The following is a 15543-nucleotide window of genomic DNA, read 5'->3' as shown; positions in this document are numbered from 1 at the left end:
CACATGTCAGCAGCAGAGGCACAGCCGTGCCGCTCTGTTCCAGGTGCTGGTTGCGAGACGTGGCCTCATCAGAAGAGTGGAACTTGGGGGAGCTAGTGGCCATCGTTGCCTGGCCATAGGATGGGTTCCTCTTGGTTGGTGCCCATAGGGCCCTGCCATTCACCTTGGGCTCCAGCTATCCCTGCATCATCTGGCTCTGCCAGACCTGCCGGCTCCCATGGTCCACACCATCATGTTGATGCCTTCGGCAATGCTCCTCAGTGACTGGGCCATGCTCTGCAGTGACTAGACAATACCCACCTGCGATTAGGTCAAGCTCTGCAGCATTTCAGCCATTCCCACCTGAGAGCGAGACATGTCCTACAGATATCATCAAGGACAGCCTTAGACTGAATCACATTGTCCCATCGAGTTGGACAGTCCGCCAAGGCCCTCAGCCATGGCTGTCACCTATTGCGCCATGCCTTGGACACCTTGGGCTGGATTCACCGACCCCCCGTCGGGTCGGAGAATCGCCGGGAGGGGGGGGGGGGGGGCGAATCCTGCTCCAGCCATCTCCGGCACCAGAGATTCGGCGGGGATGGGAATCGCGCCGCGCCGGTCGGCGGCCCCCCCCCCGGCGATTCTCTGGGCCGAAGTCCCGCTGCTGTCATGCTGGTCCCGCCGGCGGGAATCAAAACACCTCCATTACCGGCGGGACTGCTCCGGGGTCCTGGTGGGGGGCGCGGGGCGATCTGGCCCCGGGGGGTGCCACCACGGTGGCCTGGCCTGCGATCGGGGCCCACCGATTGGCGGGCGGGCCTGTGCCGTGGGGGCACTCTTTTCCTTCCACGTAGGCCATAGCCTTAACGATGGCAGATGCGGAAGTGACCCCTCCCCTGAGCATGCGCGGGGATGGCGTCAGCAGCTGCTGATGCTCCGGCGCATACGCGGACTTCCACCTGCCGGCGAAGTCCCTTCGGCCCCGGCTGGCGTGGCGCCAAAGGCCTTTCCCGCTGGCCGGCGGCGCGCCAACCACTCTGGCGCGGGCCTCGCCCCTCAAGGTTAGGGCTTGGCCCCTAAAGATGCTGAGAAATCCGCACCTTTGGGGGCGGCCCGACGCTGGAGTGGTTCGCGCCACTCCATCCCGCCGGGACCCCCCGCCCCGCCGGGTAGGGGAGAATTCCGGCCCTTGTCTCATGCTGCCAACATCGTGCACCAAAGCTCCCCACTTTGGTCACGTCCCTAGCAGTGTTGGCCTCGGTGCCACGCATTGATCATGACATATGCTGCGGTTGGAGCCTCTGGTACTCCTGTAATCGGCTGTGACCCTCCTGCAGTGTCGCTGACATTTCCCTCTGAACGTGGAGACCGCTCCCCAGTATCTCTATTAGCTCCGGGTAAACCATTTCCAGAGGCTCAGAATCTGACTGGGACCCTATCTAGGTCCTGGGAACCAGCAGCCCTCCGACCTCTGTCTCCCCTGGTTGTTACTACCTCCACCTGATGTGTGGTGCTCACCAGAGAGTGCCCCAGACACCTGTGCACTATTGTTGCCCACTGAGGTGCATGTCACCGAGTTGGTGGAGGGTGGGGATAATAGATGTGATGCATCAACTGTGGCATCTTCGGAGCGCTCCTCCAAGGTTATCTCATGGGAGGCTAGGGAGGGTGCCACCCCGGAGGACCTGAGGGAGAATGAACAGAGGTCAGTGGGAAGGATGGGTCAGTTTGTATGGCAATAACAACTCACATGTGACAGTCCATCCGGCTGGGGCCTGGTGGGTCCTCAGCTCTGCGGCATGCGCTGATCTCCGCATTGGTGACTGCTCTGTCGTCGGCCACCCCATCACCTCCAAGGCCCGTTCCTCGGATGTCATGAGGAGACCTCTATCCACCACCCCTCCGCCAGTCTGGGCCCCTCTCCCGGCGATTGTGGGAGAGCTTCTCCTGCAAAGACACAAAGTGGGCATCATAAGCTACATGCGTGGTTCACAATGCTGGCGGGGGTGAGGGGAATGTGAAGGGTGGGTTGGGGGCCAGGTGGAGGGTTGGGGGGAACTGGTCGCATTTGAGGATGTGGTGGTGTCAATTCACCCTGCTGCTCCATGCAGCACCTTCTTGCGGCACTGGAGGGAGCGGGGGGGGGGGGTTGGCAGCTGGCAAGCCTGGTCCCAGCAAATCAGCTGGTGAGCCTTAATTTGCAGTGTGAAGAACTTGAGGACCAATTAACATTGAATAGCGTTGGCGGCCTCGCTGGGCTGAGTGCTGGGAAACTAGCGGAAGTCCCCGCTCGCTGCCAAACAAAATTTTTTCCAGAGTATTGCACCCTTAGTATAATGTTGTAACCACGTGAGGACACCCTAGGCTAGTGGGCAGTCAATTCCAGCCCCACTTGACCCGAAATCATAACGGAATTGAAATTAACAATCAATAATACAGTCAACAGATTTGTAAATTTAAACACAATTATGCTTTATTCATAACGATAACTAATCAAATAGGCAAAGTACAACTGGTTAACAATTATCTAATTCCTAACCTCTTTTCTTCAACTTGCCCCACCCTCTACATTCCAACAAGACAGCCAAACACAGAAGGAAAAGAGAGGTAAAGAAAATATTACTAAAAGTGAAAGGATAAAAGTCGCTGTTTCAGATGGGCAACTTCCAGTGCATCTTTCTTTTTAGCCTAGGGCTTCAGTTGGGTCTTCTTGCTCTTCGTTTGCAATGGTGTTCACTGTAAATTCATCAGGATCTCAAGACCTCTCTCTCTCTCTGCAGTCTCAGAAAACAGGAAACCGTTTTTAGAGAAAGAGAGAGAGAGAGTGAAACTCACAGCTTTGTCTCCTTGCATGTAGAAGTGTTCTGTTTCCTTCCTGGGTCCTTTAAAAACCTGCCGCCTGACTGAATTCAATCAAGGTTTGCTGCCAGACAGAATACGGTGTTCGGCCAATCTATTGGCCACCAGCCAACCAATGAAACCAAATCCCTCCGATCTCTCAGGCACCAGAAAGTCTGAGTTCTTCTGTTAAAAATCTAAACCTCCACAGCACAGTGTACTATTTTGTAACTTTTGAGTTCCTCACTTCTGCTGCTTGACTTAAATATCTATTAAATATCCATGGATTAAAAAATGATAATGACAAAGTAAAAGAAATAGGAAATAAGGGAATCAACAGGAAGGGTCCTTTTTATAAAGTGAAAATTCTGGTTCCGAGGCAGATCTCTACCCCTGCCAGGGGGCCTGGACTGTTGGGACTCTCACTGTCTGCTGTTGCATCTGGATCAGCGGCCCCAGATCTCACACATCTGGTCAAATGTGCAGATGTTCAGGAGGTATTTGAGGCTCCAACTGACGCCATATGTATGGACGCCACAAATGGTCAGCCGCATCATCATTTGGTACTCACCTTCCACAATATTATTTGCGCATCTGATCTGCATACTGGGCCCATCCTCGAACCCGGCATCAAATGCTTCCAGCCTCCCTGTAACCATCTGAGGTGACCACCTGCAAAGGACCATGGGAATTATGGCCAACCCAGGACTCAGACAGATACAGATACTATGTGTATTTGTAATACAGGTAACCAGAACTGATCAAACCCCCCCCCCCCCCCCCCACCGCTCGTTTGCATTTTAATGGCCCATTTTCCCAGGACAATAGAACTCCAATCAAGAAACTGATACAGCCACAGACTGCTCGGCGCCACTCCCTTTACTCAGAAAGCCCAACTGCCAAGGTCAATGACCGCTAAGGACCCGCCCAGCTACCAAGGCACCCGCCCCTTTATTGGCCGAAATCGAAGACAATGATCAGAGCCCTGTTGAACTATTGGGTCCAAGGTTAAGGACCGCCCCAAATAGCACAAAATCCCACAGGGATAAAAGAGGCCATGTGTTCTGTCTCTTTTGGATCTGGCCTGTGCCAGCCCAACTGTAGCAGGAACAGACAGCCAAGTTCAAGACCAACGATCGCTACCTGACGGATGAGCCCAGCAGAGACAGAGCCACTTTCTTCGAACAAGCCAAGTGAAATCAAGAAAAAGGCCTTATCCATTTGCACAGTGCAGGTCGCCCGGAAGTTAAGTATAGGTTATTGTAGCTGATAGGTGTAGTTTAACTCGTGGTAGATATTGTGTTTGCATGTCGAGGTAACTCTTGTGTATGTAAATAAACCATTTTTTGAACTAACTAACTGGTTGTGTGGTTATTTGATCGCTATAGGGAAGGCTTGTGGTTCAGCAACATTATTATTAATAGAGCAACATCCCGAACAGGGGCCCTGCGTAAAAGAGGGCTCATGCCAGAAAACATGAATGCAGAGAGGTAGTGGAACTAGCAGGACTGCAGTGTTGACAGCTGACCACGTTTACCCCTCGTCGCCAGTTTTATGAAGGCACGAAGAGTCCACACCGAGTTCAACTAAAGAAATAAAGGTTTATTTGCAAACTTCAAGGTACACAGCTCCCGTTGCTGCCCAAATGGGCGAGCTCTCGACCAATCCCCGATTGGCCAGCTTTATATACAGTAGTACTTAAGCTTCCCCCGCCCCCTTAATGGTGAAGCTGGTATCCTGCAAAGGATTCTGGGAAAAATCACCCCCATACTGTAAGTCCCATGTGGAGGCAGGTTATGACAGATCTTTGCAGGGGTGAAATTACTTCCCTCTTCACCCACTTCACATTTGACCATAACGGGGTCTTTTAGAGAATTTAAAGAAGTTCTGCATTGCCAATTCTGTAATTATTTAGTCAGACAGGTTTTCTTAAGTTAAACAAAGAACTGGATAAGTTTGTTGAAATGATTTCCTGAGCTAAGATAATGAGTTGTGGTCCTGGGTGTAGCAGATGGATCTGTATGCAGCAGATTCCCATGTTTTTTGAAAAGATCTCAGTTCACAGTCAGTTTTTCTTCTCAGGATGGTCACCTTGCAAACCAGGCAAGCCCAACAGAATTTGCTGTGTGACCTTCAGGAGGCATGAGAGAGCTTGGGATAACCCCTGTGCCTCCAGTAAATCCATGCAGGCTCAGAGATAATGGCCTTTAATGGCTCAATACTTAACATAATTAGACAGTGCCAGGTTCCCCATGCTGGAACATTCCGACTGCTGACGGCTTACCCACTATTTAACTCACTCCGGATAAGTAATCTGAGTATGGGGTTGCCGTTTCCTGAACCGTTATCCACTATCCTCCGCTCGAAGTTTGGGTGAGAAATCAAACCTTTATTCCACATGTTAGTGAGCTGTATCTTAAAGTGAATGGGCTAGATTTTACCGGCTGCCGTGATCCCAGTTCCCCCCCGGCAAAAAGCTACGGGAAACCCGCCCACCATCCCAATAGCTGCCCTGTAACAATTTAACACTGGAAGAAGCCTTAATTGCTTTAAGGTAAGACTTCTGCTCCTTCTTTGGGAAGAAGTCCCACCGTAGACAGATGCTGCCCAATCAGATTGTCGACTCAGCAGTGCCACTGGGAGTCACTGCTCAGGTCTAAGAGTGGTCCCAATGCTGAGGTGCCTGGACTGACAGGTAATTCCAGGATCAGGGGTCGCAGTGAGGAGGGTGAGTGGGGATGTGCATCGGAAGGGGCTTCGTTCAAGAGGCTTGAAGGGCTAAACGGGGGTGATAGCTTTGGGCGGGGTATGCCACCTGTTGGCTGAGGGGACCACATCTGAAGTCCCCCTTAACTTGTCTGACACAAACCCATACAAAGAAAGTCACTGTGTGGTGTGGGCCTCCTTGCTGTCATGGGTAAAATATTATTCATTGGGGCAGCATGATGGCGCAGTGAGTAGCACTGCTGCCTCATGGTGCCGAGGTTCCAGGTTCTATCCCGGCTCTGGGTCACTGTCCGTGGGGAGTTTGCACGTTCTCCCCATGTTTGCCTGGGTTTTGCCCGCACAACCGAAAGATGTGCAGGCTAGGTGGATTGACCGCACTAAATTGCCCGTTAATTGGAAAAAATGAAGTGGGTATTCTAAATTTATAAAAAATATATATCATTCATTGGCAACTTAAGGGCATCATTAGACCCAAGGATGGGTGGACTGCCCAATGCCTCTGCCACCTTATAACATTTCAGATAGGTTGGGGCCAGACATGTGAGCAGCAGGAATGGCCAGCCAATGGATTTTACTTGCGCTTCACCTTCAAAACTGATGGTGGCAGAGCCTAAAATCCAGCTCAAAACTTCAAATACCTTTAAATTATTGTACAGTATTTGAGGGATGAGAAGTCACATGAATATTCTTGGGGCTGACATCTGAGTCAGTAATTTATCATATTCTTTCATGTGAGGAGGGCAAGGTCAGCTTTTGTTGCCCATTCCTAATTGCCCTTGAGAAGGTAGTGCTGAGCTGCCTTCTTGATCCATTGCAGTCTATCTGGTGCGAGTGCACACAGTGCTGTTCGGAAAGGAGTTCAGGATTTTGACCAGCGATAGTGAAGGAATGGCAATATATGTGTCACTCAGCAGGGACTTGCAGGTGGTAGTGTTCCCATGCATCTGCTGTCCTTGTCCTGCTGCGTGGTAGAAGTCATGGGTTTTGAAAGTGCGATTGAAGGAGTCTTGGGTGAGTTGCCGTGGTGCATCTTGTAGGTGGTACACACTACTGCCACTGTACATTGATAATGGTAGATGGAATGAAATTGGAAGCTAGGGTGTAAATTAAGTGGACTACTGTGGTGTAGTGATTGTCCCTTTAAGGGCAACACTGCAGAGTAAGGGTCACGTGACCTGCATGACCCTGACTCTGCTGTGTTGTCCTTAAGCGGACAATCACCACAGCTACTTTGTCCTGGTTTTTGAGTGTTGTTGGAACTGTACACATCCAGGCAAGTGGAGAGTACTCCATCACATTCCTAACTTGTGCCTTGTAGAGGATGGACAGGCTTTGGGGAGTCTGGAGGTAAGTTATTCACCTCAGAATTCCAAGCCTCTGACCTGCTCTTGTAGCTATGGTATTTATTAATGATTGATTAAATAATCAATTTATTAACAAGTAATTAAAGTCAATGACTATAATTAATCTATTACATGACAGGAGATTTTGAAGTTCTAAACAGGCTGACATATGATATAGAATCAATTGCATGAGCCTTCCTGTTCCACTGACATGCCAGACAAAGTATTTCACAAATACAAATATGAGAAGGTGCCAAAAATCATTATAACCCAAGTCAACTAAAATCTCACAGCTAGTACAAAAATATTTTCCTGGGCTTTACTCTAAGTTCCAGAGTCACCACATTAAAATAGTTTGGATCGAATTCAATGTGAGAATTTCAGTTATGCCTAATCATTTGCAGCCATGGTATTTCAAAACAGCAGAGCTGTTCAAGATAAAAAAATCAGTGCACTTCAAAACTTCAAATTGACAAGGCAAGACAAATCATAAGAAATCCATTCATGACTTCTTTCATGACTTTCCAGAAAGGAATGCTACATTTTGAAACTGATGCTTACAACATTGTTCAACAGATAGACAAGCTGGTTTCTTTTCTTATATAAATTCCTCTTCAGAATTCCACTGAAATGGAATTTTATTCAGGTATATTTATTTAGAAATCGGGGTAGATGGTTTTTCACTCAACCTATTCTATGATCTGTAAGTTGCTTAAAGTTGCACTCCTCAGCCTGCCCACACTTTATAAGTGTATCTGGGAGGGTTCCTGAGCCACCAATAAGTCCCAGTGTGCCCAGAGATAATGCTCTTTAACAAAAACAGAAAATACTGGACAATTTCAGCAGGTCTAACAGCATCCATGGAGAGAGAAGGGAACTAATAATGTTTCAATCTCGATGACTCTTTGTCAGATAATGCATTTAGATGTACCAAATTGGGACTTGGATGTGACCTTAAAATTGGAATCCTATCCATGGTCTCTTATTCTCATATATCAGTAATTCACTCATGCGCCAAAACCTGTATGTTATGAGTTCAAAGAAGTAGAGTGCTTCTACTACTGTCTTTATTGAACTGAATGTAAGATTGTTCCCCTGAGATCTGTGCCTCATAACAGGTGTCACTGCTGCATTTCAAAACCCAAACATTCCCCTTTCCATAACAAAGAAAATACAATTTTGCACACACTATCATATGTGTCAGTGAGTTACCCAAGTTACCCGCTATTCCCCAACTGTCTTCATGCCTTAATGAGCTATACATTATTCTAGTCAGTCTCTGAACATGCATTGCATCCATACTCGTTTAATCACGTGGTACATGTGCACATTAGTGGTACATGTGCACATTGTCAATGGCTGTTCATCTGAGTGATATTTCCTCTCTGGGGAGCACCGTTCCCGTGACACTTATTGCCATGGTAACTGTTTTTATTGTTTCATTTCCATTGTTGCGGACTGGTGGAAATCTGGGTCTCATGGATATTCTGTACTGTACCAATCTTCCTGATTGGTGACCTGCAGTGAAGGAACAGCTTCTTTTGTTGTTTATATCTGCCTATAGTTGCGTTGGTATATTCGATCATTCATTTCCACTGCCTTCGACCAAGGTGACAACTGCTCTACACATGTCTCAAGTTGTCACATGAGCTGACTCCTGTTGAGAGCATTGACGTTTTGTACTCTGACTGGCTCTCCAATGCTCAATTCTGGCAGCAGTATGGCAGTCTTGACAAAATGAAATTTAGATTTCTGTCATTTCATCTTGATTTTTTCATTCATGCCTGTTACTACTTACTGTTTCTGGCTGAATTGGTTGTGCACTCCGTCTACTTTGAGGTGACATTCACAAGCTAGACATCCAAATCCTGTAAACGCACCTTCATATTACCCTCGAACAACAGCCTGCTCCTTGAAGCCTGTCTCTGCTGGATAACGTGCTGCTGAACTGGCCCAGCTTGAGTGTACCTATATCATCTTGCGACACCATCACTAACTGTAAAGAGAACGCTACCATTTTGGTCTTCAGCCTGCTGAACTAGAGCTCCTATGTGAATGAATACCTCATTGGACTCTGAGAATCACGTAAACTAATACTAATTTCTGTTGGTCTTGTACTGTTACTATTCACAGTTGTACAACTCTTTTTTTCTATCCCCGCTTACCGCATATGTGTGTGTGTGTGTGTGTGTGTGCATTGGAGTGGGACGTTATGAATACTACTCCTCCGGGTTTTGATTGTGGAATAAACAAAGCTGCTGAGTTAATCATAATGTGAGTTTGCTGAGCGTTATTAGCAAATTGGATTTCACACACCCATGGCTTGGGAAAACACGCCACTACATACTTTATAAATAATTCAAAACATGTTTTGTTTCTGGATTGTTACTGAGAGGAAATAAGTCCAGTTTGCCCATCTCTCCCTCCCATCTGTAACAATAAGAAATCTTCAACTTTACATCTGCTATCTTCAGCTCTTTTTAGTTAATTTATATGTATGCATGGAGGTCCGATTGGTTTGGATTGTGGTCGATGCTAAGCCATCTTAAAAAAAATAATGATGTGGTTAACTTGCACGCTAACTTAGGAACTATCAAGAGCTGACTAACAACTTCATAATAGCTGAGCTCCTCCCCCCACCTTCCTGAACAGCTGGCAATTCAAAAATCCCCTGAGTATACAGTGGCTTTGTAACTTAAGCCGTAAGTATACCAAACATGCTTTCATTTGTTTTGGAGAGTCAGAAAAAGATGAAAGTTTAACCGTATAAATGTTGAAGGCACACTATCGGTTGTTGATGACTAAAAGTTTGTTTGTAAATTTATGTTTGCTAAAGACTACATGGAACAATTTATCCATCTTAGAAAATGTTACGTCAATAGTAGTCATTTGGCATGTGGGAGAGGACTCGTCACTATCCACATAAATGCCCAAGGCTCGCCTGGTGCAATATTATGGAGGGCCCGTAAATGAATGAACAGCCATGCTTTCTTGTTCAGGGGGAGAAGCTACTTAAATATGCAAATTAAGGCCCTGCAGCAGTTATGCATCATCAGTAACAATGAGGTTAATTGCAGGTTGCGAATATCATGAACAGACTTTCCCATTTCTTCCAGACATTGAGTGGCCGAACTGACGATCTTTAAATGGACCGCTGGTGGCTGCTCAAGACCAGGCCCAAGACTTAATGGACGGAATTCTCCCAGCCGGCGGAGAATCGCCGAGGGAGCGCGCAAATACCGCCACGCCGCTCCGACACCGGGCTGCCGCAGCGCCGGTTGGGGGCAATTGAAAGCGGCCCCCGCAGCGATTCTCCACGCTCGACGGGCCAAGTGCCCACCGAGTCCCGCCGGCATCATTTGCATATGGTCCTCCCCGGCGGGACTTCGGTGTTCTGGCTGCGGGGGCCGTCCTGGTGGCGGGCAGGGTGAGCCGATTCCAGGGGGGCCTCTATGGTGGCCAGGCCCGCGATCGGGGGCAACCAATCGAGGGGCATGCTCATTCCGGTGGGTGGGGGGGCGGGCCTATTTCCTCTGTGCCGGGCCCCTGTCGGGCTTCGCCATATTGCCCGGGGCTGGCCTCGGAGACCGCCGTGTCGCGCATCTGCGGACCTGTGCAGGCCATGGCGCACATGCGCAGACCCATGCCGTCCGTATAGGGCCGGCTTTCAGCGCCGGAGGAGCGCACAGCGCCGTTCTAGCTCCCAAGGAAGGGATGAATGACTGGGCCTGGAGGACCATTGACGCCGGTGTCGCTCACATCGATTTTGACGCTGGTGTCAACATTTGGCCGGGATTTCGGAGACTCCAGGTCAATGTTATTTGTTTTTGTGAAGCCAGGAGGAATGGGAGTACCACAGCCTGTTCGTTTTCCACTTCTATGTGATCGCCTCGTCCTCCCCCTTAGTCCAATCTGCGGACCAGCCCACCCAGGAGCTGCCTAATTCCCCACCCTCTCACAATTGCTCAGTGGCATACCCACGTGACACCTCACAGCTTGTGAGCTGAACTTGATAGCAGATCAAATTCCCGACGGTCGACTCCAGCGGGAATGCTTCTCCACTTGTGATGCACTCTGGGTGCAATTTATTTTGGGGGAAATTTTGCAATCCAGCTAACAATCTTTCATCAATTAGATTTTAAAAAGGAGAAAAGGTATGCTATGAACATGAAGATAGGACCTGGTTGAAAATCAGGAAAGCGTTGGGAAGATACCCGAGGAAGTAAAAAGATTGGCAGATGGATGTTGGGAGGTTATTAATGGGTAAGTGCACAGTGTGGATTTGAGACCTGATGGTTATAAAAGAGGCAAAAGCATTTTGGGCCTTTCCCCACAAAGCTGTAAAACCCTGTTACCCCCAATAGAACCAGACCCCAGCAACTCACAATACTTCTTGACCTTGGCATCCCTATATGCCCTTTGCTTAGTTTTGCTGGATTCAGGACCTCCTGCTCAGAACGTCTCCTATGCTCAGATTCTGAAACACCCTCAAAGTTTACTAACCTCTGGACAGCACTTCCAGTATTTCCTGACTCCAGAACAACACTAATAACTGCAGACCTTAAGGTGCCAGATTCTAGGACCTGATCAACATTCCTAGATACTGCTTTTCAAAGGTTCCTGGCATCCTAAAACCATACACCATTGAACTCCACCTTGGTACCCTCTCCCACTGTTCCTGGATTCTCAAAGTATGAACCTTTTTCAGTGTTCCCAAGTTCCCAGGCTTCCCCGGAGCACTGATAAGTTAGTTTCTTTAGTGACAGAACTTGGTACTACAACTTCGTTCATTTGAAACCTCCAGCTTACCTTAAGCAACACCATGAAGGCTGTTAGTAATTCAGTAAATGTGTTGCATGGTATCAGTTTTCCCGTTCTCTTGAAATTGAATCCACATGGCAAATAACGAGGAATTTGACCAAGTCTGCTGGAAACCTATTGGGCTGATGTACCTGGAAATCAGAGTCATTTAGTAACAGCAACCATTTGAAATGAAGAACTAAAGGCCATTTGATACATATATATGTATATACATATAGAGAGCTTACAATAATTATATATTGAAAGGAAGCCATATTTTTGAAAAAGAATAATATAATTACAGAACTCAGCGTAATGATAATCTAAAAGCAGTACAATTGCTATTTTTACAAAGGATTTACAATGGGTCCGTAAACCAAAATGTAATTTATAAACTCTTAAGTGTTTCACTTCTCGTATCAGTGGGATATGTAAAACACCCTTTCGCAAATAGAAATTTCAATACAATAAAGATATTATCATTTCTTGTCATGTTGTCGCATTATTACCTGGATGTTTACTTATCAAATAAGAAAAATGTTTGGTGTTTTACAAAAGGGAATAAACATGTGATGTGTGCCTTCCAAATCTGATTCGACTTCAAATTAGCACAAGGGAAATAAAATGTTTTTTTCCCCCCATCTTAAAATGAATATGTTGATGAGACTTTTTCAACAAGGCATCAGCTCTCTATTTCTAGCATGATAATGCATTGTTAAAGATATAAAGGAATTAATTTGGTCATTCAAACGTAATCATTCATTAATCACATACTTTGTTTAATTTTGGATGTTCGGAGTCAGATTTTCACATTACAATTGCCCCCACCATTGAACAAGCGCCTCAAGTGAAAGTTAGTCCCCCAATGCAATCTCTTTCTGAGCATGTGAAGGAATGAAAATCATGTCCATCGAGCCCTTCCCATACAATCTTGGTACATCTAAGCATCGTGATCCTGATTGCATTTTGTCCAACAGCAGCTGTGTAATACTGTATGGAGAGTCAAAAATCAGAGAAATCTCTGGGCTCCAAGGTATCAGTTGCAATTAGATACCAATACTCTTGCCTCTGCGTCAGAAGGTCAGGAGGTCAAGCCTCACTCCATGATGTGAGCACATCATTCCTGCTGACACTCCAGTGCAGCACTGAAGAAGTGCTGCACTTTGAACATGCTATCCTTTGGATGAGATGTTAAACCGAGGTTTTGGTTGACCTCAGGTGATCCACGATGGTATTCAAAGCAAAACAGAATTGATCACCTCGTGTCCTAGCCAATATCACAAAATGAATTATTTATCTCAGTGCTGCTTGTGTTACCATGCTGTACATAAATTGACTGGCATTGTTTCTATCATTAGAATAATGACTTCACTTCATTAGTACTCAATTGGCTGAGAAGGGGTTTGGAATACCCTGAAGTCAAGAAAGTTGTTTTTAAATTCATTTTTATGGGATGTGGGTTTCGCTAGCTAGGCCAGCATTTGTTGCCCATCCCTAAATGCCCTTGAGAAGGTGGTGGTGCGTTGCCTTCTAGAATCGCTGTAGTACATGCGGTGCAGGTACACCCACTGTGCTATTGGAGAGAGAGAGTTCCACGGTTTTGACCCAATGACACTGAAGGATGGTGAATGTCTTGAGGGGAACTTCCAGGTGGTGGTGTTCCAAGGTATCTGCTGCCCTTGTCCTTCTAGATGGTAGTGGTCATGGGTTTCGAAGGTGCTGCCGAAGGAGCCTTGGTATGTTTCTGCATCTTGTAGATGGTCACACGGCTGCTGCTGTGTGTCGGTGGGTATGCTTGACTTTACCACTATCCACATGCCCAACATAGCACTTCTGAGGCCAATCAGACACAGGCCCATTCTCCCTTTTCACCTAACTGTGATTTTAATTTTTTTCATTCAACATCTTAACACTTACACAAATCTTTGGATCATCCACAAACATCTGCGTGGAACATTCCTTCAGTTGATAGACGTCAATAATAAAGATTACAGAAAGCAATAGTTCTAACACCGACCCCTTTGGGGCATCAAATGTAACTGGTAATTGCCTTTAATAACAGATTTCTACTGCAAGACATTTCTCACCTAACCCAAGATTTACCTGCCAATCCTATCAAAATCCAGGTGGTTAAAATAATACAGGAACTGAACTAGACTAGCTACAAAAGCAGGTAAGAGGCTAGAAATTCTACTGACATCAATAAGGAACACGTGCGAAGTGTGATGGAACACTCTCCACTTGCCTGGATGTGTGCAGCTCCAACAACATTCAAGAAGCTTGGCACTATCTGGGGCAAAGCTGCTTATTTGATTGGTACCCCATCCACTATCTTCAGCATTCACTCCCTCCACGACTGATGCACAGAGGCACCAGTGAGCACCATTTACACGATGCACAAACAACTCACCAAAGCCCCTTCGACAGCATCTTCCAAACTGTTGAACTGTACCAGCTAGAGGAACAAAGGTATGGGAACACCATACCTCCAAGCAATACATCATCCTGACTTTGAATAATGTTTCTGTTTTTTTAATTTTCGCTGGATCAAATAGCCCTTCCTAACAGAATTGTGGGTATATCTGCATCACATGGACTTCAGTGATTCAAGCAAGTGGCACATCACCACCTTGGGCAATATATGATGGCCTAGAAAGCAATGCCCTCATCCTGTGAATGAATAAAAAAAGACAACTCATAAGACTCTATTTTCTTAAATAGCTTATTGTGTAGCTGTGGTGAACCACTGTGCACCTGTATTAGGAGATGTAAGGTAGGACCTGCACTACAGGTTCACTGGTAGCAACTGCCGGCTAGCTCCGCCCACAAGGAGCCGTATAAATATACGTGTCCTCCTGATCAGCCATTTCGCCAGCTGCAGTAGGAGGCCACGCATCTGACTGTGATAAAGCCACAGTTGTACCAACTTGAGTCTTTCGTGCAATTGATCGTGCATCAGTAGCCTCATGGTAAAAGTGTTTTAAAAATTGAGGTATAGTATATGATATCTATTGCTCGCCTTCATCCACTAACTAGTAACATCCTTCCAAAGTTCACCTATTTTGAGAGTCTAATAGCTCTGTTTCTATCCAGGTGGTCATACAGAATGTCCTTAATGATTCCTCCCAGCAACTTGCCCATAACCAAATCAAGTTAATGAACTTCTGATTCCTCTGTATTTCCTTATTGGTCTTTTTGAATATTGGCACCACATGGACCTTTGTAGGACTGACCTGGATTCATTTTTATAGGAGTCAACGTGGAGGGAATTTTACTCTGCATCTAGCTCTTGTTGCATCTGACCTGGAAGCATTTCTAAACGTGACAGTGGAAACATTATTCTGTATCCAAGCCCATTCCACAAACAACCTGGAAATTTATTCTGTGGGACTTTGTAGTGAAAATAGAGTTCATTCAAGAGCGTTCAAAGTTAATGAGAACTGTGCCCAGCCTGTGCACATATACAGTTAATAGGTCGCGGGGATCTGGAATTGTTCACACAGACTTCCAGGAGGTCCATGCAGTGCCAATATTCAAATAGGGCACCAGCCTAAATGCACAAACTCATGGAGTCGTTAGCATCATTTTGTGGATGTGGTTTTATTTAAATCAATAACATTTTTGAGCTAAAATAAATGTCATAAGACAACTTAGTCCATATCATTATTGACAAATGCTAACATTTTCTAGATCAGTATGCTTCAGTTTAGTTTCTAGTAAACACTACAAAACCAAACATTACAAAGTTGTTTTTTCAATGAAATCAGCCAGTGTCTATCAGAACTGATGGCCTGAATATTGGTCATATTATATGTGTTATGTTATGCTGATTGATTAACATAAGTTGCCACTG

Source organism: Scyliorhinus canicula, chromosome 13 (assembly GCF_902713615.1).
Source record: "Scyliorhinus canicula chromosome 13, sScyCan1.1, whole genome shotgun sequence".
In the NCBI taxonomy this organism is placed as follows: domain Eukaryota; kingdom Metazoa; phylum Chordata; class Chondrichthyes; order Carcharhiniformes; family Scyliorhinidae; genus Scyliorhinus; species Scyliorhinus canicula.
This window is presented reverse-complemented; position numbering follows the sequence as displayed.